We start from the raw sequence: 26,512 nt of genomic DNA, 5'->3' as shown, positions 1-26,512 counted from the left end.
TCAGCAGAAGCACAGAACAAAAATAGTGGGTCAATGGACCATGTGGTGTGCAATTGGCTAGGAAGAGCCCATATTCAATCTTTGGTCTGTGCTGAATTAGCCCACCAAGAAGCTACATTGGCCTTGGCAAAGAAGGGGGTGAAAAAACAGCCAGGATTCCCACTCCACTTATCCAGTGACCAATCCCGGAAAAGCCCCATTGGGAAAGAAAGACCTGCATTTCTATATACCCTATCATATTTGAAGTTTGGCTTTGTTGAGCTTCTTTCCAATGTACGGGTTGTCATTACTTACAGTGGGGACTGTTTCTGCCTGTTAGGGCAATCAGTAGCAGAGCCTGGCCTATTGTTTGCTCTGTCTGTTGGTTTCCTTGGCATGGGCTTCATGTTGCATTGGTACAGACTCAGGATGCTGTCTCGACTTACCTCAATCAGGTGAATGGTCACGTGGAGGCTACTCAAGACATGGAATAATAAGGGCCTATGGCATCAAAGAGATCTGGTCTGTCAGTCCTCTACGTGATTATAACTGGACCAGTTCCAAAAAATATCACAAGTGCTTATCCAGACCTCCACATTTAGGCAGAATACCATCACCTGCAAGTTCCCCTCCAAGTCACACACCGGATTTGGAAATATATCGCCGTTCCTTCATCGTCACTGGGTCAAAATCCTGGAACTCCCTCCCTAACAGCACTGTGGAAGTATCTTCACCACTCGGACTGCAGTGGTTCAAGAAGGCAGCTCACCACCACCTTTTCAACGGCAATTAGGGATGGGCAATAAACGCTGGCCTTTCCAGCGACGCCCACATCCCATGAACAAATTTTTTTAAATGACACCCTTGAGGAGGCCAAGTGCTGAGGCTGAGGAGAGATATAATGAAAGGCACATGTCATAGAGCAGACAAGAGGCATGCTGAAAATGCGCTTCAGATGCCTTGACAGATCTGGAGGAGCCCTCCAGTACGCACCAGCCAGGGTCTCCAGAATTGTCGCTGTCTGCTGCGCGCTGCACAACATAGCGCAGCAATGAGGATTAGCGCTGCATCAGGGGAAAGCTGCAGAGCGTACAGCCTCTTCAGAGGAGGAGGAGCATCAGCTGGAAGATGAGGAGGAGGAGCAGGAGAAATCTGAAGTCCAGATGCCAGGAGCTGGGGAGGCCAGGGATGGCCTCATCATAGCCAGATTTACTTAACATCCTGCATTATACCCATATGGCTGCCACATGCTATGCCAGGCTCCCCCTACCACGATGCCGCCCCGGCGCCCTTGACCCGAATAGCAACATAAAGCATCCCTACCATGACCAAACCAGTCCTTTCATACCTGACCCCCATTGCTGGAGGTAACGTTATGTCTCACCATTCACTCCAACTCATGAAGGCACTTCCAAAGTAGCAGAAAAAAATAAGCATGTGATGAAAGTGGTGAAAATAAATAGTTTTATCTTTGACATAACAGTAACAGAACCTTAACAAAAACACTTCTTTAAACACCCATGTCTTACCCGTGTGCACCTACTTCTGTGTCATATTTGTTTTACGCGTGCTTCTACGAGGTGCAACCCCTGTGGCTTCAGCAGAGGTAGAGGCAGGTTGCTCACTTCCCTGCTGCGACTGCGTAGACACTTTTGGCGGACGTCCTCTGGGTCTTGGAGCCTGTGAGGGCCCCGCCAAAGTCTGTTCCTCCTGTGACTGTGCAGGGGGCAAACTTGGCCATCGCGATCCCAGGAGGCATCTGGGGCTCTGACTGAGGGGGAGGCAACGGGGGAGAAGTGTGAACGCTTTGAGAGGAGCCCCCACTTCCATTCCCACTCTCACCATCATCCCTCTCGTGGGCCACCTGCCCTTCCCTGCTAGCAAGGAGCTGGAGAGACCCAAGTCTACATTAACATCCCTCCTTGGGAGGAGGTCTATGAGCCTCTGCCATCTGTCCTCCATAGATAGCATGTGCTCATGCGAGTGGCACATTAGCTGCTCCATGCAGGTGGCCATCCTTTCCATAGAAGAGCCTACAGTCGCCATCGCCTGCGACATGGTGGTGCTCATGTTGGAAATGGACAACTCCATTCTCTGGACATTTGCAGTCATCGCAGCCGCAAAACCTGTCAGAGCCTCCTGCACTTCTTCCTGCACCTCCAGGATCACCCTCTTTCTCGATGGCCCCTGAAGCTGAGCGTCTGCATGCAGCTGAGCAGAGCTGGGAGTGTCCTGCACCCTCCGGTGAGGAGTCTCCATTGCTGTCAATATCTCCAGCATCTCCTCTTGCTCACTTGTGACTTGTGACGCACCAGGTGACAACACTATATCTCGCGTATGACCCACCGAGGTGTGCATATCTGCGCTGGTGCTGGGTGCGCTTATGACTGATGACGGTGCGTCCTCAGAGGCTGGAGGGTTCTCTGAGGAGTCGTCATCCTCTCCCACCTGGACAATGGGGGCGGCTCTTGATGGACCTGTGGGAGAGTAAAGAGATGATTTAGAAATGTGATATTAAGTATTGGTAACGGTACCATTATGCACATGATGAACACTTACTGGCTGCTGACATCAGTTACCATATGAGTGATTGCTGTATGCCATGTGGCTGCATGAGATGTAATTCTGTCACCAGGCTGCTGTGAGATCCCCCTCTCTCCGTCTCCCACCGCCAGCTGCTCTGCAACTCTGGAGACCTCCAGGGTGATGTCAACGTGGCGAATGGTGGAAGACCGCCTGAGGTATTCTCGCTCTCTCCCTGTTATTGTAGGCTCTCTTCTGCAAGGAGGGAAAAAGAGAAGGTGGAGTGAGAGTGATGGCAAGAGCATAAGGAATGTATGAGTTACATCTGTAAAGGGTGACTATGATGGAGTGGGGTGCCAATGCCAAATGGCCTCCTTGTGTGTTGTTAGCTTTTTTCTAAATTTGTTTATGGGATCTGGGCGTCGCTGGCAAGGCCAGCATTTATTGCCCATCCCTAGTTGCCCTTGGGAAGGTGGTGGTGAGCTGCCTTCTTGAACCGCTGCAGTCCATGTGGTGAAGGTACTCCCACAGTGCTGTTAGGTAGGAAGTTCCATGATTTTGACCCAGCGATGATGAAGGATCGGCGATATACTTCCAAATCAGGATGGTGTGTGACTTGGAGGGGAACTTAGAGGTGGTGGTGTTCCCATGTGCCTGCTGCCCTTGTCCTTCTCGGTGGAAGAGGTCACGGGTTTGGGAGGTGCTGTCGAAGAAGCCTTGGCGAGTTGCTGCAGTGCATCTTGTAGATGGTACACACTGCAGTCACGGTACGGCGGTGGTGGAGGGAGTGAATGTTTAAGGTATTGGATGGGGTGCCAATCAAACGAGCTGCTTCGTCCTGGATGCTGTCGAGCTTCTTGAGTGTTGTTGGAGCTGCACTCATCCAGGCAAGTGGAGAGTATTCCATCACACTCCTTACTTGTGCCTTGTAGATGGTGGAACGGCTTTGGGGAGTCAGGAGGTGAGACACTCGCCGCAGAATACCTAGCCTCTGACCTGATTGGTATGATTGCATTAGGATGATGGTTAGTGTGAGGGGGGGTTAATCAGATGGGGATGTGAGTCTGTACATAGCGAGAGAGGGATGAGTGGATTGCAAGGTACGTTGGTGTGAGTAAGGATGTACAGGAGTAGGCTTGGGAAGGCAGAGTGATGGGGATGTGGTGAAAGGCACAGCAGGATGCAGTTGAGTGTGGCTTGGCACTCACCTTTCCTGATCTCATGAGATCATTGAAGTGCTTCCGGCACTGCACCCAGGTCCTCCTCACAACATCCCTGCTGTTCACCTCCTCTGCCACATCCAGCCAGGTGCTTTTTGTCTCCTGGGTAGGTCTTTTCTGCCCATCAACAGGGTAGCGGACCCTCTGCGTGCTCCGACTCCATCCACAAGCATACGGAGGGAGCCATCGGAAAACCTGAGTGCAGCCCTCTGCCTCTGTGAAACCTTGTGTGCATGGCTGAGCAGTAAGCAGATGCTGAAATGTACTGCCTGCACACTCCTAGATGAACCTTCAAATGCAATGTGGCCAAGGCTCCTTTAAATATCCCGGCTGGAAATGAGTCATCGATGACATCATCAGACCCGCACCATTTAATAGGGCCGGGAAATGCGCAGGCCTGCCTTAATAGGTGCCATTAAGGAAAAGTCACTCTGAGGAGCGGGATGAAAAGAAGAACAGGGTCCCGAGCCGCCACGCTGACCGCCCTCACCCAACCTGCCCAGGCAATGATAATTCCGGCCCAAGTGTTAAGGATAAGAGCTCTGAGGAAAGATTAGAGAAACTTAAGCTTCTGAGTCTGGCGAGATTGAAAGAGGTTAAGGAGCAGTCAGCACCACATTGAAGTATATAAACTATTAAATGGTATAGAGAAGGTACACCCAGAATATTACCTTGAATTACATCAAGAAAATAGGGCTGAGGATAGTAATGGGGATTAGTGAAAAGCACATTTAAAACAGATATCAGGAATAGTCCTTTATTCAATGAGTGCTAAATGTTTGGAATAATCTGCCAAGCAGAATAGTAGAGGCAACAATGTTAGGGTGATTTAAAATAAGTTTGGTTGCTATAATAAGAGTTGGGCTACCAGGGGAATGAGGTGCGTGACTGAATTAGATAATTGGCAAAAGAACCAGAGAGGAGATGAGGAGAATTTTTTTTTAATGCAGTGAGTTGCTATGAGAGCCGGCACAGGCACAATCGGCCGAATGGCTGTATGATTCTGTGATTCTCTTAGTTTTGTAGAGGTAGCCTGGAGAGACTCTATGAAGTGACATTGTCTTTTCTATCAAATATAAGGTGTTACAAACACACTGGAATGAGAATGGATTTGTGAGGAATAGTGATAGGAGATTTGCACTCCTCCATCAGTCATACATTTACAGCCTGTATGACTGCCTCAATGACACCGCTGTGCTTAATCCTGCCATGCTACATGACATCTATAATGGAAAATCTAGGAGACAGTAATGAGAATAAAAAAATTTAAAAGATGCAAACAGATTTCCATGGCTTTAAACGTTAATTAATCAGAATTTGAACACTGTTGCTTTCACTGCACTTGCGATCCAAGCTCCATGAAATTGACAAAAATTAGTCACGCACGGATTCTTCTTCTTAGGCAGTCCCTCGGAACCGAGGATGATTTGCTTCCACACTAAAAATGAGTTCTCAGGTGACTGATGAGTCCAATGCGGGACCTACAGTCTCTGTCACAGGTGGGGTGGCTGAAGGTGCGGGTGGGTGGGGTGCTTGGGTTGACGTGCGCTCCTTGCGCTGCCTGCGCTTGGCTTCCCCTTAGTCCTGGCGAAGAGACTCAAGGTGTTCGGCGCCTTCCCGGATGCTCCTCCTCCACTTTGTGCGGTCTTGGGCCAGGGATTCCCAGGCGTCGGTGGGGATGTTGCACCTTTTCAAGGAGGCTTTGAGGGTGCCCTTGAAGCGTTTCCTCTGCCCACATGGGGCTCTCTTGCTGTGTTGGAGCTCCGAGTAGAGCGCTTGTTTTGGGAGTCTCTTATCGGGCATGCGGACGATGTGACCCGTCCATCAGAGCTGATCGAGCGTGGTCAAAGCTTCGATGCTGGGGATATTGGCCTGAGCGAGAACACTGACGTTGGTGCGCCTATCCTGCCAATGGATTTGCAGGATCTTGCGGAGGCAGCATTGGTGGTACCTCTCCAGTGCTTTGAGGTGCCTGCTGTACATGGTTCATGTCTCTGAGGCATACAGGAGGGCTTTGTAGACCATGAGCTTGGTGCCGGGTTTGAGGTCCTGGTCTTCAAACACTATCTTCCTCAGGTGACCGAAGGCTGCACTGGCACACTGAAGGTGGTGTCTTCTCGATCTTCCTTGCGACAATGCTCCATCTCACCCTCAGTAAGCTCCCCGCTGGAGTGGAGCTAATTTACAGAACAAACGGGAAACTGTTCAACCTCCGTCGTCTCCAGTCCAGATCCAAGGTCGTCCCATCCTCTGTCGTCGAATTACAGTATGCAGATGACGCTTGCGTCTGCGCTCACTCGGAGGTCGAACTCCAAACCATCATGAACACCTTCACCGAAGCGTACAAGAGCATGGGCCTTACACTAAACATCCGTAACACAAAAGTCCTCTACCAACTTGCCCCCATCACACAGTACTGCCCCCCAATTATCAAAATCCACGACAAGGCCTTGGACAATGTGGACCACTTTCCAAACCTCAGGAGCCTACTGTCAACAAGGGCAGACGTCGATGACGAAGTCCAACACGCATGGATTAGCCTCGTGCAGGGGGAAGTCTAACTTTGTCAGAAATCTGACAATGATCATTGCAAGGTTTCCAGTGGAGATAGGTTTAAACAGTTTCGTGCCAATGATCATCATGGAAAAGCTTCACAGTGAGACATTTGACTGAACACTGAAAAATACAGCATTCTCAAATACCTGCCACCATCATAGTTCTTCCCCTTCAAAGTAGCCACTGGCTGCAAGTAGGAATTTTTCGCTTGCAAGGTGTTCTTTGGCAAAATTACCCATTTAAAAGTATAGTAATCTGGGATGTTATGATTAAGGTTATCCACCAGGTGGTGCTGTAGCTAGTGCTGCCACTAGTTAAGGTCAGGGGGTTGCTTCCTGTCAAGGTCAGCAAAGGTGGAATGCCAGGATGCAGGATGCAGGCATGTATGTTTGCTATGAGGTTGTTAATAAAGTATACAGGCTGATTCTTCTATCTCGTCTCTTCGAGTTTTTGCTTCACTACATGGATTTATCACATTTGGCGACGAGGTAAAAGGACACTACATGAAAAAGTGAAGTCTGCCGGGACTTATAAAGAACAAACTCACGAGCTAAAGTTAGCTGCAAATTGGACGGAAGCATGGCTGCCACGGTAGGAACGGTCTCTGCTTTTGATATTCGAGCACAAACCTGGGAGGAATACTGTGAAGTGTTGGGTTATTTCTTCGAAGCAAATGAAATAAATGATGCCGGAAAAAGGAAAGCCATTCTGCTTAGTTTGGTGGGAAGCCAAACCTACAGTTTGATGAAGAACCTGTTCAGTCCTGAAAAGCCTGGAGACAAATCAATTGTTGAATTCGTGGCCTTGCTCAAAGAACATTTCAACCCCAAGCCTAGTGAGATTGTACAGCGGTTCAAGTTTAATTCAAGGAACAGAAAAGAGGAAGAGAGTGTAATGGACTATGTAGCGGTGTTGTGTAAATTGGCACAAGATTGCAATTATGGGAACAACCTGAAGGAAATGCTGAGAGATAGGCTAGTTTGCGGAATAATGGACGACCGAATGCAGCGTAGATTATTATCCAAGACTGGGCTTACTTATGAAAAAGCTTTGGAACTTGCTCAAGTCATAGAGACAGCGAACCGAGATGTAAAAGAAATACAGGGTTCAGACAGGGCTAATGCTCAGCAAGTTGCAGGTCAGGTTATTGTGCACAAGTTAAACGTCCATCAGAAACCACAACGTGAGCATGTGAAGGCATGTTATAGATGCAAGGGCGATCACCTGGCGAGTGAATGCTGGTTTCTGGAGGAAAAGTGCCACAAGTGTGGGAAACAAGGACACATTCAACGAGCATGCGGGGCAAAATCACCTGTGGAGGAATCCAAACCAAAAGGGGTAGGAAAGCAAAACCAGGGAAGTGAAGTGAAAAAACATGGAGCACGCCACATCAGCGGGGGAGCTGAGGAAGAAGAGGACATGTTCATAATGTATAGCATGTTAGAGAACATTCCAAAAGTAGCTCCTATCACATTGCAACTGACAGTAAATGACTCTAAGGTGAACTTTGAAGTCGATACAGGGTGCGGTGTAACCATAATGAACAAGGCAGAGTACTCAAAATTGTGGAACCGTGCAAAAGTTCCAGAGTTAAAGTCTTGCTCTCTGCATCTTAAAACATATACAGGTGAACGAGTAGCGACATTAGGTGCAGCTAATGTGACTGTGCAGCACAGGGACACAGTGAAACAGCTACCTGTAGTTATAGTATCGGGTACTGGACCAAACCTGTTAGGTCGGGGCTGGATAAAAGAACTTAAATTAGACTGGGGAGCAGTAAATCAAATAGATGAGGGCAAACAGTTGACTTTGCAAGAAGTGTTGAGTGAACATGAGAATGTGTTCAAGGAGGAACTTGGCACATTTAATGGCCCCCAGCTAAGATTTATGTTGACAAGGAGGCACCGCCAAGGTTTTTTAAACAACGACCTGTGCCTTATGCCATGAAACCAAAGGTAGAGGGTGAGCTTGACCGTCTATTGAGAGAGAACATACTGGAGCCAGTGAAATGTTCAGAATGGGCAGCTCCCATAGTACCTGTTCTAAAACCGGACAATTCGGTAAGACTCTGTGGAGATTATAAATTGACGGTCAATCGGGTGTCCAAATTAGAGCAGTATTCTATGCCCAAAACAGAGGATCTCTTTGCAAACCTGGCTGGAGGAAAGAAATTCACAAAGTTGGATATGAGTCATGCATACTTGCAGGTTACCCTGGATGTCGAATCAAAGAAGTATGTCACCATAAATACACACAAGGGCTTGTTTACATATAACTGCTTACCGTTTGGTGTCTCATCTAGTCCAGCTATCTTCCAGAGGACAATCGAAGGTGTACTGCAAGGGATTCCACATGTTTCCATCTATCTGGATGACATTCTGGTGACAGGAAGAACCGACCAGGAGCATCTGAGCACTCTGAGAGCGGTACTACAGAGATTGGAGAGGGCAGGGTTACGGCTCAAGAGGAGTAAGTGCACTTTCCTGGGGAATGAGGCAGTGTTCCTGGGACACAGAGTGGACGCCACTGGGCTCCATCCACTCAAGGAGAAGGTACAAGCACTGCAGGACGCCCCTGCTCCTACCAATGTGGCTGAGTTAAACGCTTACCTGGGACTGCTGAACTATTATAACAGGTTTTTACCAAACTTGTCAACAGTGTTAGCACCGCTTCACAAACTACTGTGCAAGGAGGCACAGTGGCAGTGGGGAGAGGAGCAGGGGGTTTCATTTGAACAGTCCAAGAAACTGATGCTGTCGTCGGCTGTGCTGGTTCACTACAATGCAGAGAAAGACATCATTCTCTCTTGTGACACTTCACCTTACGGGGTGGGGGCAGTTCTTTCACACCGCATGGAAGATGGAACTGAAAGACCAATAGGGTTTATGTCCCGAACTCTATCACTAATGGAAAAAAACTATTCCCAGTTAGAGAAAGAGGGGTTAGCAGTAATGTTTGGGTTACAGAGGTTCCACAAGTACATATATGGCAGGAAGTTCACCATATGCACCGATCATAAACCTCTTCTCTCTCTTTTCAATGAAATGAAAGCAGTTCCACAGATGGTGTCACCTCGGATCCAGAGGTGGGCAGTGACGTTGAGGGCATATGAGTATGTCATCATCTACAAGGCGGGCAAGTACCATGGGAATGCAGATGCCTTGAGCCGTCTTCCACTGCCAGTCACACCTATCCGTGCAGCTCCAGAGGACAGAGTTTGATGTTGGAGGACACTGACACGGCATTTGTGACTGCAGAGCAAGTAAGAACATGGACAGGTAAAGATCCAGTACTGTTTAGAGTTCGAGAATATGTGGTGAGGGGATGGCCACAACATCCGGAAGGGACTGACTTCACACCCTACAGTGTCAGGAAAACAGAGCTGAGTGTGCAGGATGGTTGCGTGTTCTGGGGAGCACAAGTGATTATTCCACAGCCAGCACGACAGTCTATCCTAGAGCAACTACATCAGTGTCATCCTGGGGTCTCGCGTATGAAAGCCTTGGCTAGGAGTTGCTTGTGGTGGCCAAAGCTAGATGAGGAGATAGAAAATCTAGTCAAGACATGCAGCACTTGTCAGGTACACAGGAAGGCACCAGCAGCGGCTCCTCTCCACCCCTGGGAGTGGCCAGATAAACCATGGAGAAGATTGCACTTAGATTATGCGGGTCCATTCGTGGGGAAGATGTTCCTCATAATCATTGATGCACATTCCAAATGGATGGATGTTTATCCTGTTAATTCTGCTTCCTCCACTACTACTATAGACTGCCTGCATCAGAGCTTCAGTAATCAAGGGCTACCGGAGATCGTGGTAAGTGACAATGCCACTTGTTTTGTGAGTACAGAGACAAAAGAGTTCATGAGAAAAAATGGCATAGTGCAGGTGACCTCGGCTCCATATCATCCGTCCTCAAATGGACTTGCGGAGAGAGCTGTACAAACATTTAAAGAGATGATGAAAAAAAGTGCAGAAGGGAGTTTAGCAGCCAAAGCGTCACAGGTTCCGTTCAGCTACAGAATAACACCTCAATCCACCACAGGACTCTCTCCTGCTGAGATGTTATTAGGTCGTAGACTATGCTCCACTCTTGACCTTGTCCACCCAGACCTAAAAAGGAAAATGGAAAACAGACAAAACAAACAAAAAGAGAACCATGACAAAAGAACAAGGAGCCGAAGTTTTGGAGAAGGAGATGCGGTCCTTACCAGGAATTTCAGTTAGGGACCAAAGTGGATTCCTGGCTTCATAGACTCAATGACAGGTCTAGTATCATACAAGGTTGTGTTGGGAGATGGTAGGGTAGTACGCAGACATGTAGATCAGATACTTCCCAGGCAAGGGGAAATTGAAATTGAGGTTCCAGATGCAATGGCTGAGGACACGGTTGCCCCCAGTTATCCAAGTGCATCTGTGGTGCCACCACCATGGACAGAGACAATTCCACAGGAACCTATTCGTCAAGAGGAAACCATCGTTGCAGAGTCAGATACTCTGAGCACTGCTCAGGAGCAGCTGGTGGCTTCACCACAAACAAGCAGGGACTTTACTGTTAGACGTTCACAAAGGACTCGCATGCCACCAGAGAGATTGATACTGACCTGTTAGATTCGTCAAGTATGGAACATAGTGAATGGAGACTTCTTATGTGACCCTTAGGAATGGTTGGTTGTTAAGAAATTCATACTGAAATCTTAAGGGGGGAGGAATATAGTAATCTGGGATGTTATGATTAAGGTTATCCACCAGGTGGTGCTGTAGCTAGTGCTGCCACTAGTTAAGGTCAGGTGGTTGCTTCCTGTCAAGGTCAGCAAAGGCAGAATGCCAGGATGCAGGATGCAGGCCTGTATGTTTGCTACGCAGTTGTTAATAAAGTATACAGACTAATTCTACTATCTCGCCTCTTCGAGTTCTTGCTTCACTACATGGATTTATCACAAAAAGGGCATTTTTGGGGATAGAGAATTCTATTATCTGGTCCAAGACGAGCTAAGCCTCAGTCCCATCATGGTGAAAGGATGTTGCTTTTATAATGTGAATGGCACTATAGCATTCTCAAAAACCATACCAGAGTGATCTTTCCTCTTTAACGCTGAGATCTCTTAGTTTTATTGAAACAATTCCCATTATCTCTTCACTCTTATCAGATCTGTGAATTTCATTGGCATTGCAAATTTCCTGATTTAGTGGCCAGGATTTTATGCTCCATCAGAGTCCCGGCGCAGCCAGCGGGCTGGGCTTCACTCCTGAGGTCAGGCTACTTTACATAAAGTCAGCGGGCAGCTGATGCGATTCCCGTCTTTGTCTGGGCGTCCATTGTGGGTGGGGGATGCGGGGGGGGAGGTGAGGCTAAGTAGCTGCGGTAGGCCTCAGGCAGTGGTTGACAGCCAAACTGGCGCAAACTGATTTCTTTTTGCTAAAATTGTCCTTCAACCACTTAGGCTGTGCAATTACAATACGCCTAAATTAGGGTGGACATAGATTATAGATTATATCCTTGTCACTTCTGGGGGAAAGTCCCAGAAGCGGCAGGGAGAGTAGATAGTGGGCAGAACAGCTTCCTAACCAAGATCCCACCCCCATCTGCTGGAGTTACACCATGTAAGATTATCATGGATTGGTTGGTTTTTAGAATACTTGTTTTCTATCTTTAGTGATATCAGCATCAGTAATGGATTTATAATTGTGTGTAAGAGTTAAATATAAAAGTCTGTAATCATCAATTATGGGAAACAGTAGCATAATGGCTCTGTTACTGGACTAGTAATCCAGAGCCCTGATCCAGGGATGTGAATACAAATCCCACCACAGCAGCTGGGGTATTTAAATTCAGTTACAGTAGTTAAAAAGCTAGTATCGGTAATGTTAACCATGAAATTACCAGATTGTCATAAAAACCCATCTGGTTCACTAATGTCCTTTAGGGAAGGAAATCTGCCATCCTTACCTGATCTGAGCTATATGTGACTCCAGACCCACAGACATGTAATTGACTCTTAACTGCCCTCTGAAATGACCTAGCAAGCCACTCAGTTGTACCAAACTGCTACTGCAGTGGTTCAAGGCAGTGGCTCACCAACACCTTAATGAGGGATGGGCAATAAATGCTGGCCTTGCCAACGATACCCGCATCCCGTGAATGAACAATAGAAAAAGCACAGCTTTTTTTTTGGCAAGCCAGGTGTCTGACAAAAGCAGAAACCCATCGCCATGTTTAACAATTTACAAACTAAACTACACCTTCAAAAATTTCTGTTATCCCAATAGAAAGTGCTAATTCTCTCCCCGTAAAGACACACCCCAACTACTTAGGTCCAGAGGGCCCTTTCTTAGCATAGTCCTGAACAACCATGTTCAGGTTGGAGTTCTTATCTGGAAAGGCACTGATATGAATCAACAATTAGAAGACATTCCTTGTACAGGAAACTTTTTTTTATCCGGCACCGACGGGACCGACATGGTGCCGGTTCATCAAAAATTCCGGATAACCGAAAGCTATAGTAAAAGATACGGAGCTGAGAGCTCCGTATAAAGCAACAAACCCTGTTGCTTAGCAACAGGTTCAGAACAATGACCACAAGTTGCAAGCGTCTCTGTAGCTTAGCAACAGCTGCAGCCACACCCTTGCACAGCAACAGATGGAGGAAGGCAAGTAATAAAACCTACCTGAACCTACTCCTGAATTTTGCTGGTTAACCGAAATTTCCGGTTATTTAGGTGCCGGTAAATCAAAAGTTTCCTGTACCTTCCAATCAATATCTTTGCGATAGCAAAATACTGCGGAAGCTGGAAATCCAAAATAACAACAGAAAACGCTGGAAAAACTCAGCAGGCCAGGGCAGCATCCGTGGAGAGAGAAACGGAGTTAACGTTTCAGGTCGAAGACCCTTCGTCAGAACTGGAAAAAAAGCAGGAAAAGGGATAGATTTTAAAGCAAATGGGGGCTGGGGAAAGGGGGAGGGGATGAAAGAACAAAAGAGAAGGTCAGTGATAGGATAGAAAGCAGGAGAGATTAAGAGACATTGAGAGACATTGAGAGATATTCAAGGAACAAAGGATGACTCTAGATGAAGTGTGAATGGCGCTGGCAGAGTGAAGGACAGCTGCCATGTGGAAGGGAAGAAAAAAGCCCAGACGAATGTGTGGATTAAAAAAAAAGAAAGGGAAAAAAAATATATATATATATGTGATAGGGGCACAGGTTATGATCTGAAATTGTTGAACTTTAAGTTGAGTCCAGAGGGTTGTAGAGTGCCTCATCGAAAGATGAGGTGCAGTTCCTCGAGCTTTGCGATCTCCTCTTGAGTCGTACAAAGCTGTAATACCATACTTGGACACAACCATCCACTATTCCAACTGATTAGACCACTGTTCAAGATGCTGGGAACAATGCACTTGTTCTCCAGGTGACTTTACCTAATGCGCAGTAGATGATAAAACTTTCAGAAATGACTGGAACAGTCATTCCGAGCTGCTGTTGTCTCTTCCAGGAATGCCCACCTTGAAGAAGTTTGTCTCTTTTCTCAAAACCTGCTACATATCTACATATTTTGGCAGTTCTGACAAAAGGTCAACGACCTGAAACGTTAATACAAAAGCAAAATACTGCGGATGCTGGAAATCTGAAATAAAAACAGAAAATGCTGGAAATACTCCACAGGTCAGGCAGCATCTGTGGAGAGAGAAACAGTGTTAATGTTTTAGGTCGATGACCTTTTCGTCAGAACTGGGAAAAAGTTAGAGATGTAACAGGTTTTAAGCAAGTACAGAGGCAGGGAAAGTGGGGAGGGGAAGAAAGAACAAATGTCTGTGATAGGGATGATGGTGTAAGGCAAGGGGAGATGGTAATGGGTGAAGCAGTGAAACAAAGGAATGGTCTAGAGGAAGTGTAAATGGGAATATCAGAATCATTAATAGCAATTGGTGTTCAAAAAATGTGAGCAGTGGTTATGATCTGAAATTGTTGAACTCTATGTTAAGTCCAGAAGGTTGTAAAGTGCCTAATCGAAAGGTGAGGTGCTGTTCCTCGAGCTTCCATTGAGCTTCATTGGAACAGTGTAGGAGGCCGAGGACAGAGATGTCAGAATGGGAGTGCGACAGAGAATTAAAATGACAAGCGATTAAAATGACAAGTGATCAGAAGCTCGGAGTCACGCTTGCGTTTGGCCCGCCAATGTACAGGAGACTACATAGTGAACAGCGAATACAGTATACTAAATTGTAAGAAGTACAAGTAAATTGCTGTTTCACCTGGAAGAAGTGTTTGGGGCCCTGGACAGTGGGAAGGGAGGAGGTAAAAGGTCAAGTATTGCATCTCCTGCGCTTGCACAGGAAGGTACAGTGGGAAGGGGTGGGGATATGAGGGGTATTTGAGGACTGGACCAGGGTGTCATGGAGGAAGCAGTCCCCTCGGAACACTGAAAGGGGCGGGGAAGATGTGTTTGGTGGCGGGATCACGCTGGAGGTGGCAGAAATGGCGGAGGATAATTCGTTGAATGTGGAGACTGGCAGGATGAAAGGTGAGGACAAGGAGAACCCTATCGTGGTTTTCTGATGGAAGGGAAGGGGTGAGAGCAGAAGTGCAGCAAATGGAACGGACACGGTCGAGGGCTCTGTCAACCACGGTGGAGGGGAATCCTTAGTTGAGGAAAAAGGAAGACATATCAGAAGTACTTGTATGGAAGGTGGCATCATCAGAACAGATGCGATGGAGATGGAAAAACTGGGAGAATAGGATAGAGTCCTTACAGGAAGCGGGGTGGGAGGAAGTGCAGTCCAGGTAGCTGTGGGAGTCAGTGGGCTTATAAAGGATGTTTGTTGATAGCCTATCCCCAGAAATGGAGACAGAGAAGTCGAGGAAGGGAAGAATCACAGAAAATCACAGAATCACAGAAACCCCACAGTGCAGATAGAGGCCATTTCGGCCCATCGAGCCTGCACCGACACATATCCCACCCAATCCCCGTAACCCCTACACCAACACATATCCCACCCTATCCCCGTAACCCCACGTATTTAATCCCCCCTAACACTAAGGGTCAATTTATCATAGCCAATCATCCTAACCCGCACATCTTTGGACTGTGGGAGGAAACCGGAGCACCCAGAGGGAACCCACGCAAACACGGGGAGAATGTGCAAACTCCACACAGACAGTCACCCGAGGCCGGATTCGAACCCGGGTCCCTGGCGCTGTGAGGCAACAGTGCTAACCACTATGCCACCGTGCTGCCCACGGAAGAGTTGGAGATGGTATTGAGGAGGCACTGGGACCTGAAACGTTAACTCTGTTTCTCACTCCTCAGGTGCTGCCTGACAAGCTGAGTGTTATGTTCATTAATAACTAGACATTCTTATTATGAACAGCTAGCTTCTAGCTAGTCATTTATTCAGTACACGTTCTCTAGGTACAGCATCTGTAGAGATTCAGCATGTGTACTTCTGTGTGCAGGCAGCCATCTTGACTCTTGCCTTGTGGGTAGCCTAGTGCATCATGGGTAGTGTAGTCTTAAACACATACAACTAAATATACAGCTCTATACAGCTCTACGGCTCCATCTAGTGTACCACTCTAGAATGACATGTTATTGATCATTACACTGAGTACTTCCAGCATCTTCTGTTTTTATTTCAGATTTCCAGCATCCGCAGTATTTTGCTTTTGCTCATATCATTGATAAAGACACCAAGAGTGACAGTGACCATTATAGCCACATTTCACTTTGAAGAATGATAGGTTCAGTGAGTCTCTGATTGACCCTTACACAGAACTTGGAGCATGTACAAGATGAAACCCAAGATTTGGTCGTGCACGCCCTTGGTTTACAGCGTCAGGGAAACATATTTCATTGCTTTAATCAATTTTGATTTTCTGCTTCATGAAGAAGCTGACTATGATGATGTATAGTTGTAGCACTAATGCAAATACGTCTTTTTGAAATGGGTTTCACATACAACCCTTCGCAAGATTCAAAAAAACTTTTCCCCTGCTCCTGAAAATAAGTTGATGGCGAGGGAGAGCTGTGTTATATTTTTCTTTCATTCATATTTTAGAATTGAGGGGGGAAAATTTGGGTGGCGCCCATGTTGGGGCACTAACATCGCCGGGGCCCTAATGTTCACGCCCCTCTGCTGTAAATTCAGCAGTAGCGCCCCAAGCAGGAAAGCGCTCCATCTCCTGCTTGGGGCGCTACTACTGAATTTCATGGCGCTACGTGCAGCCACGCCACGTGCGGTGGCACGTAGCGCCGCGTCATTGCAGGGCTCCTCCCCTGACTAAAGGGGAGGGGCCTAGCGCTGTGCGCACCGGGGGCCCTGCTGTACCACCGGGGAGCGGGGGTACCGTGAAAACAGAAAAGAGGAGCGATCGCAGCTGGCACCCCGCATAAAAAAGGGAAAGGGAGCTGGTGCTGGCAGTTGGCCAAAGTAAAAATGGCCGCCCGACACCTGCCCTTTAAGTAGTGCCGCCGCCGCTGCAAAAACGCCCCCTGACCCTGTCGGACATATCGTCCGGCGATAGGGCAGGGGGCACAAGGGAAGTTTGCGGCCAGGGTGCAAGCGGGGCGCTGCGCATGGCGATGAGGTCATCGCCGGTGACGCAGTGGCGCGGGGTGCTACCGGCTACCACCGCCGCTAACCTCCCACTGAATTTCGCGGGAGGCACAAACCAATCCGAGGTGTCAACTACCGGTTAAATAACAATCAGCAACTTTACCAGTTTATTCTGTATCAGAATGCAGCAATGAATTGCTGTGCGCTATTATCAACCAATTCATCTGAGCACTGTGCTGGGCACTACCAACGTAAGAGTCATGAGACAGTTTTCAGAAATTACACACCATCAGTGTGAGCAACGTTCTAAGTGAAGGGATTTTGGGATGTCTCAAACCAAATCCAACTAGGCCTGAGCCCATAACATAAAACTGCACCAAATTTGGCCAGAGGATGTCTAATGTGGGAAATTAAAAATGTTACACTGGTGCAGTATGGGGTGCTCATCTGAGTTTGTGGTAATTTTTTTTGAAAGAAAAAAGGCTTCTTTAGTCCATGCTGGAACATGGTTACACAGGCACCAACAGGTACTATATTCAAGTGGCCACTCTTTACGTGTGAACCTAAACAGTTTTGGCAAAGTAGTCAACCATGAAAGGCATCACAGCGCTATGTCTCTGCTCAAACCCTTTGTTCTTCTGACAATGGTCCACTCCTTGACCCCCACTATGTCACAGCCTAATGGCTTCTTTCCGTATTGTACTTTCTATGATTCTCTATCCAAAATTAACCCCACTGCCCGGCACTCTCCCCATCACCTTGTATCTTCCGTTGCTCCAAACGTGCAGCAGTTTAAAGACAAAGGTTGTCTTTCATTGGTATCGTGCATGGTGGGAGCTGGAGGAAGGCTGGCAAATGTCTGTAGAATGTGGAGCTGGTCTCACAATGTTCCCTTTTTCAGAAGGGGCCATTGGAATATTAATGCTAATTATCTTAAATCTGCGTCCTCTGGTTATTCTGCCAATAGAAGTTTTACTTATTATTCTAGGTTTTCTTTCCCTATCCAGTTAAGTATCTTACATACCTCTGTAAGGTCACTTCAGAGACACACTTTTCAAAGCTGAACTGCTTTAACTTCTCGAGTTGTTCTTCAGAATTCACCCTCTAACTTTGGTCTCTTCTGCCTTGATAGATTCCTTTTTTTTAAATTCGTACACGGGATGCGGGCATCACTGACAAGGCCAGCATTTATTGCCCACCCCTAATTGCCCTTGAGAAGGTGGTGGTGAGCTAATTCGTGCCAGATACAAAGTTGCGTTATTCAGGATCAATGGGAGGTGGTGGCTACCAATGTAAATGCACTCTGCACCATTCAGTGACCTGGCAGCAATACCAGAAAAAGTTAAATGACCTCACAAGGTCAGGAAAGGTAGGAAAGCCTGCCTTTACCTTATATTAATTCAGTGTACTAAGCATGTAAGGTACACAGAGTTACCTCCCATTTATATTGTCTTACAGTACTTTTAATGCTTACCATGAATATCCAATGTAGTATTTTTTGAAGTCTAGGCCCTTTTGTAATATAGGGAAACGTGGTGGCAAATTAGCGTACCGTAAGGTCCCACAAACTAATATGAGGTAAATGACCAACTAATCTGTTTTAGTGATATTGGTTGAGGGATAAATACTGACCAGATCACCAGGGAAATTCCGCTGCTCTTCTTCAAATAGTGCCATGGGATCTTTAATGTCCACCTGAGAGGGAAGATGGGGCCTCGGTTTAACATCTCATGTGAAAGACAGCACCACCGACAGTGGCGCACTCCCTCAGTAGCCTGGATTATATGCTCACAGTCTCTGGAGTGGAGCTTGAACCCAGGACCTTCTGACTCAGAGGTGAGTGCTACCATTGAGCCAAGGCGTCACTCACTTCCAGTTACTAATCACTCCTGGTAGGCTGTTAAATCGAATACAGAATCTATTCCAATATGTTTTTGCTGATTATCTTTTTTGTAAATTCGTTTATGGGATCAGGGCGTCGCTGGCAATGCCAGCATTTATTGTCCATCCCTCGCTGCCCTCCATGGCATTGTTTGTATTTTCATCTCACCCTTTCACTTGTCACTGTTCTGTCCACTTTACCTCTGGGATTTGATCCTCCCCTGATATCTTGAAATCGACATTCCCCCTAAGCTCTGTGGCCGCGTGGCCGCACAGGGATCGGGAGGCCCCACGCAGGCCGCTCACCAGCTGTAATGTTGGAAAAGATACGGCGCATGCGTAGCCGCGCTGCAAATTTAAAGGGACAGGCACCTAAAATAAAAATGAGAGGGAACATTGCCTGTAATCTCTTTTAGTTGGCCAAACAGCTGCTAAATGGCTCACCCTGTGCTGATGTCAGTAGCAATTGACAAGTATTACTTGGTTGCCCATATTATGACTAGTTTCTAAAACCTCCCCCCCCACCACCATTATACCATCTGCTCTTCTGTTGCCTTATCTAACCTTTCAATGGCTGTTATGCCAGCCCGCATCAGTTATGCTACTTCTCCACCTAACTTCATAGGTCTATCTTTGCAAACACTCACTGTTTTTGCACTGAGGCTCACTCGCCTCCTTTCTCCACCTCTTGTCTCTCTGCTCACAGTCAAGCTTCCGTGATGTTAGTCATATCAATAAATGTTCAAGTTGTATTTAGCTGTAGTGCAAATAAATTATTCCGAACACTCCTTGCATTAGTGCAAAAAGCACACGAGCACATCTCCTTCAACCCTTTTCATAATTGTGTAAATTGCCTGTAGCCATGCACATGCTGTGCGTCTGCACAGCCACTGACATTTTGTTTATCATCTGTAGGGAGAGAAAATGTCATCTGCATAGGTCAAGTGTCTTATTAGTTGCTAAGTAGTGGTTACGGTTGTTGGAACAGTCATTATCAATGATTCAGGATTGAATTATGATTGACAGTCTTATTTTCTGCCAACGCAATCCTTTATGTTGGTGGAGTGGCTCATTTGGCAGAGGTTGCAAATTTAAAATGTTTACCTTGAAAACTTGAGTTTGTCACCTGCAATGGCTGTTATTTGTCAGTGCTGGTTGATCTAATTTCTTTGAATGCTTAAATTTGCGCTGACCTGGGAGTGCTCCACAAAACTGAAAAGTGGCAGACTTTGTAATGCTTATAGGAGAAGGTTTGTCTGATATTTGTCATAATGGCTTTACCAAGATTTCTGCTTCTAATGATCAAATAATAAAGCAACCTGCAATGTAACTGTCAGAACATTTACATAGGATTATCCCAGTAGTCGAGAACATGGCTGTCTCTAGGCGGGCGTGAACATTTGCTGCATGTGTTCCCTTATCAAATTTATTTCAATGTGTGGTTCAGAAGAGGGGAAAACAGCTTTGGTGTATTTTCTACTTGTGACAGGGAGAGAATACACATACAGCTTTAACAGGGACAAACCTGGGGGAAAAATTGGGTCCCACCCCCTTTGGGGCGCTACCTTTGCCAGGGCGCTACTTTTAGCACCCCGATAAAATTAGCGCCCCCGCGCCCGAAATTCACCGGTAGCGCCCCAAGTGGGAGGCGGGGCGCCACAGGAAGCACCCTGCCTCCCTCTTGGGGCGCTGCGAGTGAATATCTAGGCGCTACGTGCCACAGAGCCACGCTGGGTCACCAGGGATCAGAGTGCCGGCAAAAGAGCCCAGCACTCAAGAGAAGTGCCGGGCTCACGGAGCGCAGCTGGCACTCCGCGGGGGGGCTGCAGAGGAGGCCGGGGACGACAATGGGGGCAGGTGCTGGCAGGCGGCCAGCAACAAAAATGGCCACCCGGCACCTCCCCTTTAATTTTCACCGCCCAGCTGCAGGTAAGCCCCCCTGACCCCGTCGGACATAGCGTCTGGCGGTAAGTCAGGGGGCGCGTCGGAGCGCTGCGCACGGCGATAATGTCATCGCCGGCGGCGCAGCGCCGCGGGGCGCTAACGGTTACCACTACCGCTAACCTCCCGCTGAATTTCGCGGGAGGCGTTGGCGGTGCCGCGCCCAGGCGCTAGTTGCTTTGTGCCCCGTTAGCGCCCTCTTAGGGTGTTAACGGGAGGTGCAAGTCAACCGAATTTTTAGGCCTGGTGACGGGAAAAAGTAAAGAAAGCCACAGGATGTATTGTGTTTTCACAGAACGTAATGGAAGTATTGACAAAGCCCTGATTGAAATGTGGAATATCTATATGGAACTTATATTCACGGCATCTGATTGTTGCTATTCTCAGCTGCATTTTGTTGCCTTATCTCAAGAAATGTAGAACCTCACCCACATGTCCATCAGCAGCTCTCCGTATGCATCCTGATCTTGTACTGTTAAGGATTTAAGAAGGAAAGAAAGATTGCATTTATATAGTGCCTTTCATGACCACCGGACATCTCAAAGCGCTTTACAGCCAATTAAGTACTTTTGAAAGGGAGTCACTGTTGCAATGTTGGAAACTTGAGTCTGTTAAAATGCATCAAGATTATCCTGCACAATACACTCATAATAATATATCCCATAAAATGTAATCCCCAGTTTGATATGCTTAATATATTTTGTAATCAAGCTTTAATACCACAGTTGAACTAAAGTTCTGTGTCCATTATATGTTTTAACGGAAGACAGCTATTACTAATTTCACCTCTTGAAAATGAACCAGATACTGGATAAATGTGTTAGCATGGGCATGGACAGGAGGAAATTGAATTATTTTATCTGTGTCTTTATTATCAGATGAGATAAGTTCTTGAGGGAACACATTTTCAACCCAATGTTTTCTGGAGTTCTACAGCTGTTTAGCGAGCATCATCAGTTTAATGCTATTGAAGATAATATAAACACTCTAAATATTTAATGGACTGGAATTGAGTTGACAGATAGTGGAAATTTGTCTCTAGCAAGCCAAGAATACTGTCTCCCATTGCTGTCCCTTATTCCCTAACCTTCAGTCATTGAGAAGTTATTTTCTAATCTTTCAGAGCTTGTGGTAGTCGAGCTGTTGACATTCTATTTAAAAATGTCAGTCACAATGGGAGCTGAACTTTGACAAGTCCGATCCCTCCCCGTAGGTAGAATTTTTAAAGATTAACTCTTGGAATGTGGGCATCGCTGGCAAAGCCGACATTTATTGCCCATTCCTAAGTGTCTTGAGAAGGTGGTGGCGGGCCTTCTTGAACCGCAGTCTGTGAGGCGAAGATGCTAGCACAATACTGTTAGGGAGTTCATTCTTCGTAGCAGTTTTACACAATTGAGTGGCTTGCGGGACCAATTCAGAGGGCCGTTAAGAGCCAACCACATTGGTGTGGGACTGTAGTCACATTTAGGCCAGGTTTCTTTTCTTAAAGAACATTAGTGATTCGGTTGAGTTTTTACAAAAACCGACAGCTTCACGGTCACTTTTACCGATACCAGCTTTTTATTTCTGATTTTTTAAACTGAATTCAAATTCTCAAACTGGCACGGTGGGATTTGAACTGACGTTCTCCGAATTACTAGTCCAGTAACAAAATCACTACACTACTGTACCCTATTTAGAATTGAAACTATTAATAATGATTCCATAACTTTGTACATTCTGCTTCAGGGGCTTATTTAAATCACATTTGCATGCGGTGGGTGGGATTCCAGTGAATGCTGTGGGCTGCCTTCACCGGAGTAGAGGAAAATTACACAGGGTATTGGACTGGCAAGTAATTGGCGCTCGATCTCTCTTCCTCGTTTTCTTCCACTGCCCGCCCAAAGTCTGCCACAAAACAAGTGGTAAATGGGAGGAAAATCAATATTTTGTTTGTTTTGTTGAAAGGCTATCTGAATGGAAAACACAACGGCTAGCGAGGAGATTCAGCACATTGGGTTGGATTTTACCAGCCCTGGGGAGGCGGATTTAGAGGCGGGACTGTTGGAAAATGGCAGAATTTGGGGGCGGGTGCCCAACCCGCCTCCGTGCGATCTTGCTAGGAGGCGGGTAGCCGTCTCGCGCCGGGTCCCGTCTCCTTGGAGGCGGGAAGGGGAGGCAGGTAGTTAACAGGCAGATAAGAGGATTATCCCCATTTCGTCCACACAAGTGCAGGCTTCCCCAAGGCTCCGAAACTTGCCAGGGTCACCGAGGTGAGCAGTGGGTCTGTGGGGGTTTGCGGGGTGCAAAAGTGTGCTGTGAAGGTAAGTGATGGAGAGGTGAGTATGTGAGGTAAGTGGAAAGTGTTAGAAAAAGTGTACTTACCCTTGTTTCTTCCTGCAGGCTTCAATCGGTGGGTAGGCGGAGAGTCTCGCACCTCCGTGGCAGAGATGACAGACGGCCATTGCATTCTCCAATGCAACAACCATCGAATTTCTGCAAAAGAAAGAGGTTTGAAGAGGTCTTGAATTCAAGAACTCATCAAACTACAGAGAATGTCAGTGTTTGACAGCTTCACAGAGCTGTCAAACGATGACAAATCATCTGCCAAAAATTTTTGACAGATGAAACATCATACGCTGACGTTCTCTGTAATTGGCTTTCCCTTAATTGGCCTGCTAAGCCCACTGGGCGGGCTTAATAAGGTCAATCAAGGGAAAATAGCGTGGGTTGGCCAGAAGTTGATGGAAGCGGGACTAAAACCCGACAAGTGGGAGTCCCGCCTCCAAAAGCTCCCCATTGACAAAATCCAGCCCAAAGTGTTTGTGAGACACCTCTTTGACCAATGGAACATGCTGTTCTTCCCATTGCATATCTTGCACAAAGTGTTTTTAACCTTCTGTCAGGCAGCCAGGTGCCATCACCACTGCATTCATGTCCTGACACAGTGTACTGCAGAGTAAGAGGAGGCCAAAGCAGTAAGCAGCCCACCAGTCCTTCCATTAATATTCACATCACGTAAGGAATTGCCGCTGTCACTGAAACCTCAGGTTTCCACTTCTGTCCTATCCCTCAGCTGCCAGGGAAAACCTCTGTGTACTCAGGAAGTTGAATCTCAGCATAAATTACAAATGACTATAAGCCTTTTCAAACAATAATGCACTTTTGTTTTATGAAATCGCGGAACCTTTGAGGACGAAGGCCCTGAATCACACTGTGTGACATTATTGTGCCTCGCTTAATGCATTTGTGTGGCAGTCCTCTCTTTTATTTTAACAAAGACACCAAGCTATTTAAAATAAATGAGAAAATGATTTTTGTTTTCAGCCATTCTGCCAAGCTCAAGTCACCAAGGTTACCCATCCATCTGCTTGTACAATCATTGGAAGCAAGAACCAGTAGCATCATCACCAATAACTTGTAGTCAGCATTAACACTTCACAGCTGGCACAGAGAACAGCACAGAAAACTGAGCACCAGCATCAGCAGAATTAACAATATCAGTGCTATTTGTGCACTTGCACAGTTGATATTGTGCCCCCCAGTGAAGTTCAAACCCATTGCAAATTGCAAGTTTTGTAGGCCTCGGTCTCACAGGAGGAGGCAGTGCGTGTGGAGATCATAAGTTCACAGGTAGTTAAAGATAATGATAATCTCATTATAGCTCATCCATCTAGAAAGTCCTTGCAGTCCTTACAGAATCACAGAATCACAGAAACCCCACAGTGCAGATAGAGGCCATTTCGGCCCATCGAGCCTGCACCGACACATATCCCACCCGATCCCCGTAACCCCTACACCAACACCAACACATATCCCACCCTATCCCCGTAACCCCGCATATTTAATCCCCCTAACACTAAGGGTCAATTTATCATAGCCAATCAACCTAACCCGCACATCTTTGGACTGTGGGAGGAAACCGGAGCACCCGGAGGAAACCCACGCAAACACGGGGAGAATGTGCAAACTCCACACAGACAGTCACCCGAGGCCGGATTCGAACCTGGGTCCCTGGCGCTGTGAGGCAACAGTGCTAACCACTATGCCACCGTGCTCCCCTTACAATGGCATCTAACTGTTTCTTAAATTATTCCATGATTTTTGCCTGCGTCACCCTACTCAGAAGTCCATTCCAAGCGCCAATCATTCTTTGCACTCTCACTATTTGGTTTTAAGTAGTGTTGTGGATCTATCATTTCTATACGGTTTCCTAGATCAAAGGCAGCACCACGGGGCAAGAGATTTCTTCCCCTAATAGAATTTGGAAGAGGGCATTTGAGATTTGCAGCAAAGTGGAATGACGCATAGATCATTTGAAAGATTCCATCATTGATTCAAGTGGTTGAAATTTAGTCTACTTTCAACGCCGCTTTGACCAACACGGGGGCAGTATTAGAATTAGCTGTGACACTTTTTATATTGTATAGGAGGAGAATTGCACTTAAGGCTGAATGATTTCTCATTTGGAATGGGTTTCCAAGTATTTGATTATGCAATATAAGCATTGATGCAATCCTCTCTGACAATGGCTGTAACTAAGTAACATGCCAAGTAATATGCAGGATTAGCAAAAACTGTGAAGGCTTCCAATGTAGGATTGTCAGAATTTAGTGATATTATCCAGCTTAGTCTGAACCATATGAATGATAACGCCTTCTTCTTAGGCAGTCCCTCAGAACTGAGGATGACTAGCTTCCACACTAAAAATGAGTTCTCAGGTGACTGATGAGTCCAATGCGGAACCTACAGTCTCTGTCACAGGTGGGGCAGACAGTGGTTGAAGGGGCAGGTGGGTGGGGTGCTTGGGTTGACGTGAGCTCCTTCTGCTGTTTGCGCTTGGCTTCCGCTTGCTCCCGGCGAAGAGACTCGAGGTGTTCAGCGCCTTCCCGGATGCTTCTCCTCCACTTTGTGCGGTCTTGGGCCAGGGATTCCCAGGTGTTGGTGGGGATGTTGCACTTTTTCAAGGAGGCTTTGAGGGTGTCCTTGAAGCGTTTCCTCTGCAAACCTGGTGCTCTCTTGTCGTGTCGGAACTTCGAGTAGAGCGCTTGCTTTGGGAGCCTCGTATCAGGCATGCGGACGATGTGGCCCGTCCATCGGAGCTGATCAAGCGTGGTCAAAGCTTCGATGCTGGGGATGTTGGCCTGAGCGAGAACACTGACATTGGTGCACCTATCCTGCCAATGGACTTGCAGGATCTTGCAGAGGCAGCATTGGTGGTACCTCTCCAGTGCTTTGAGGTGCCTGCTGTGCATGGTCCATGTCTCTGAAGCATACAGGAGGGCGGGTATCACTACTGCTCTGTAGTCCATAAGCTTGGTGCTGGGTTTGAGGTCTTGGTCTTCAAACACTCTCTTCCTCAGGCAACCGAAGGCTGCACTGGCACACTGAAGGCGGTGTTGGACTTCGTCATCGAACCATATAAATGATAACTTACCGATGAACAAGCAACATAAAAGGAGGCTCAGGACATCATAGGCAGCACAAAAAAAGCTCAAGCCAATAATTTGTTTGGATAACTGAATGATCTATCTTTGTACCAACAGAAGCTATTCAGATTTGCCTTGAGATGACAGAAAGCAGTGTTTGTCCTGAAGATCATTCAACAATGAGGGCCACTGATCCCAACGTGATGCCCATGTCACAAGTTGAAAATCCCAATTTGGAAATGAATACATCCACCACTGGTAGTGGGACCTCAGGGCAAAAACCATACAGAGAAATGTGCCCTCAAGTGAGGGGCAGAACAAGGCCATTGGAGGTAAAACCAGCCCATCAGTTTACTATAAATTGTAAATATTGTTCAGTGCAGTGGGTCTTTTTTGTTCACAGTGTGTTTAATACAGCATATTTCTCCGATGGATTAGACATGTCATTCGCA

This window comes from Somniosus microcephalus, chromosome 24, assembly GCF_052327205.1.
Source record: "Somniosus microcephalus isolate GS21.2 chromosome 24, FLI_Smic_1.0, whole genome shotgun sequence".
Taxonomy (NCBI): Eukaryota; Metazoa; Chordata; class Chondrichthyes; order Squaliformes; family Somniosidae; genus Somniosus; species Somniosus microcephalus.
This window is presented reverse-complemented; position numbering follows the sequence as displayed.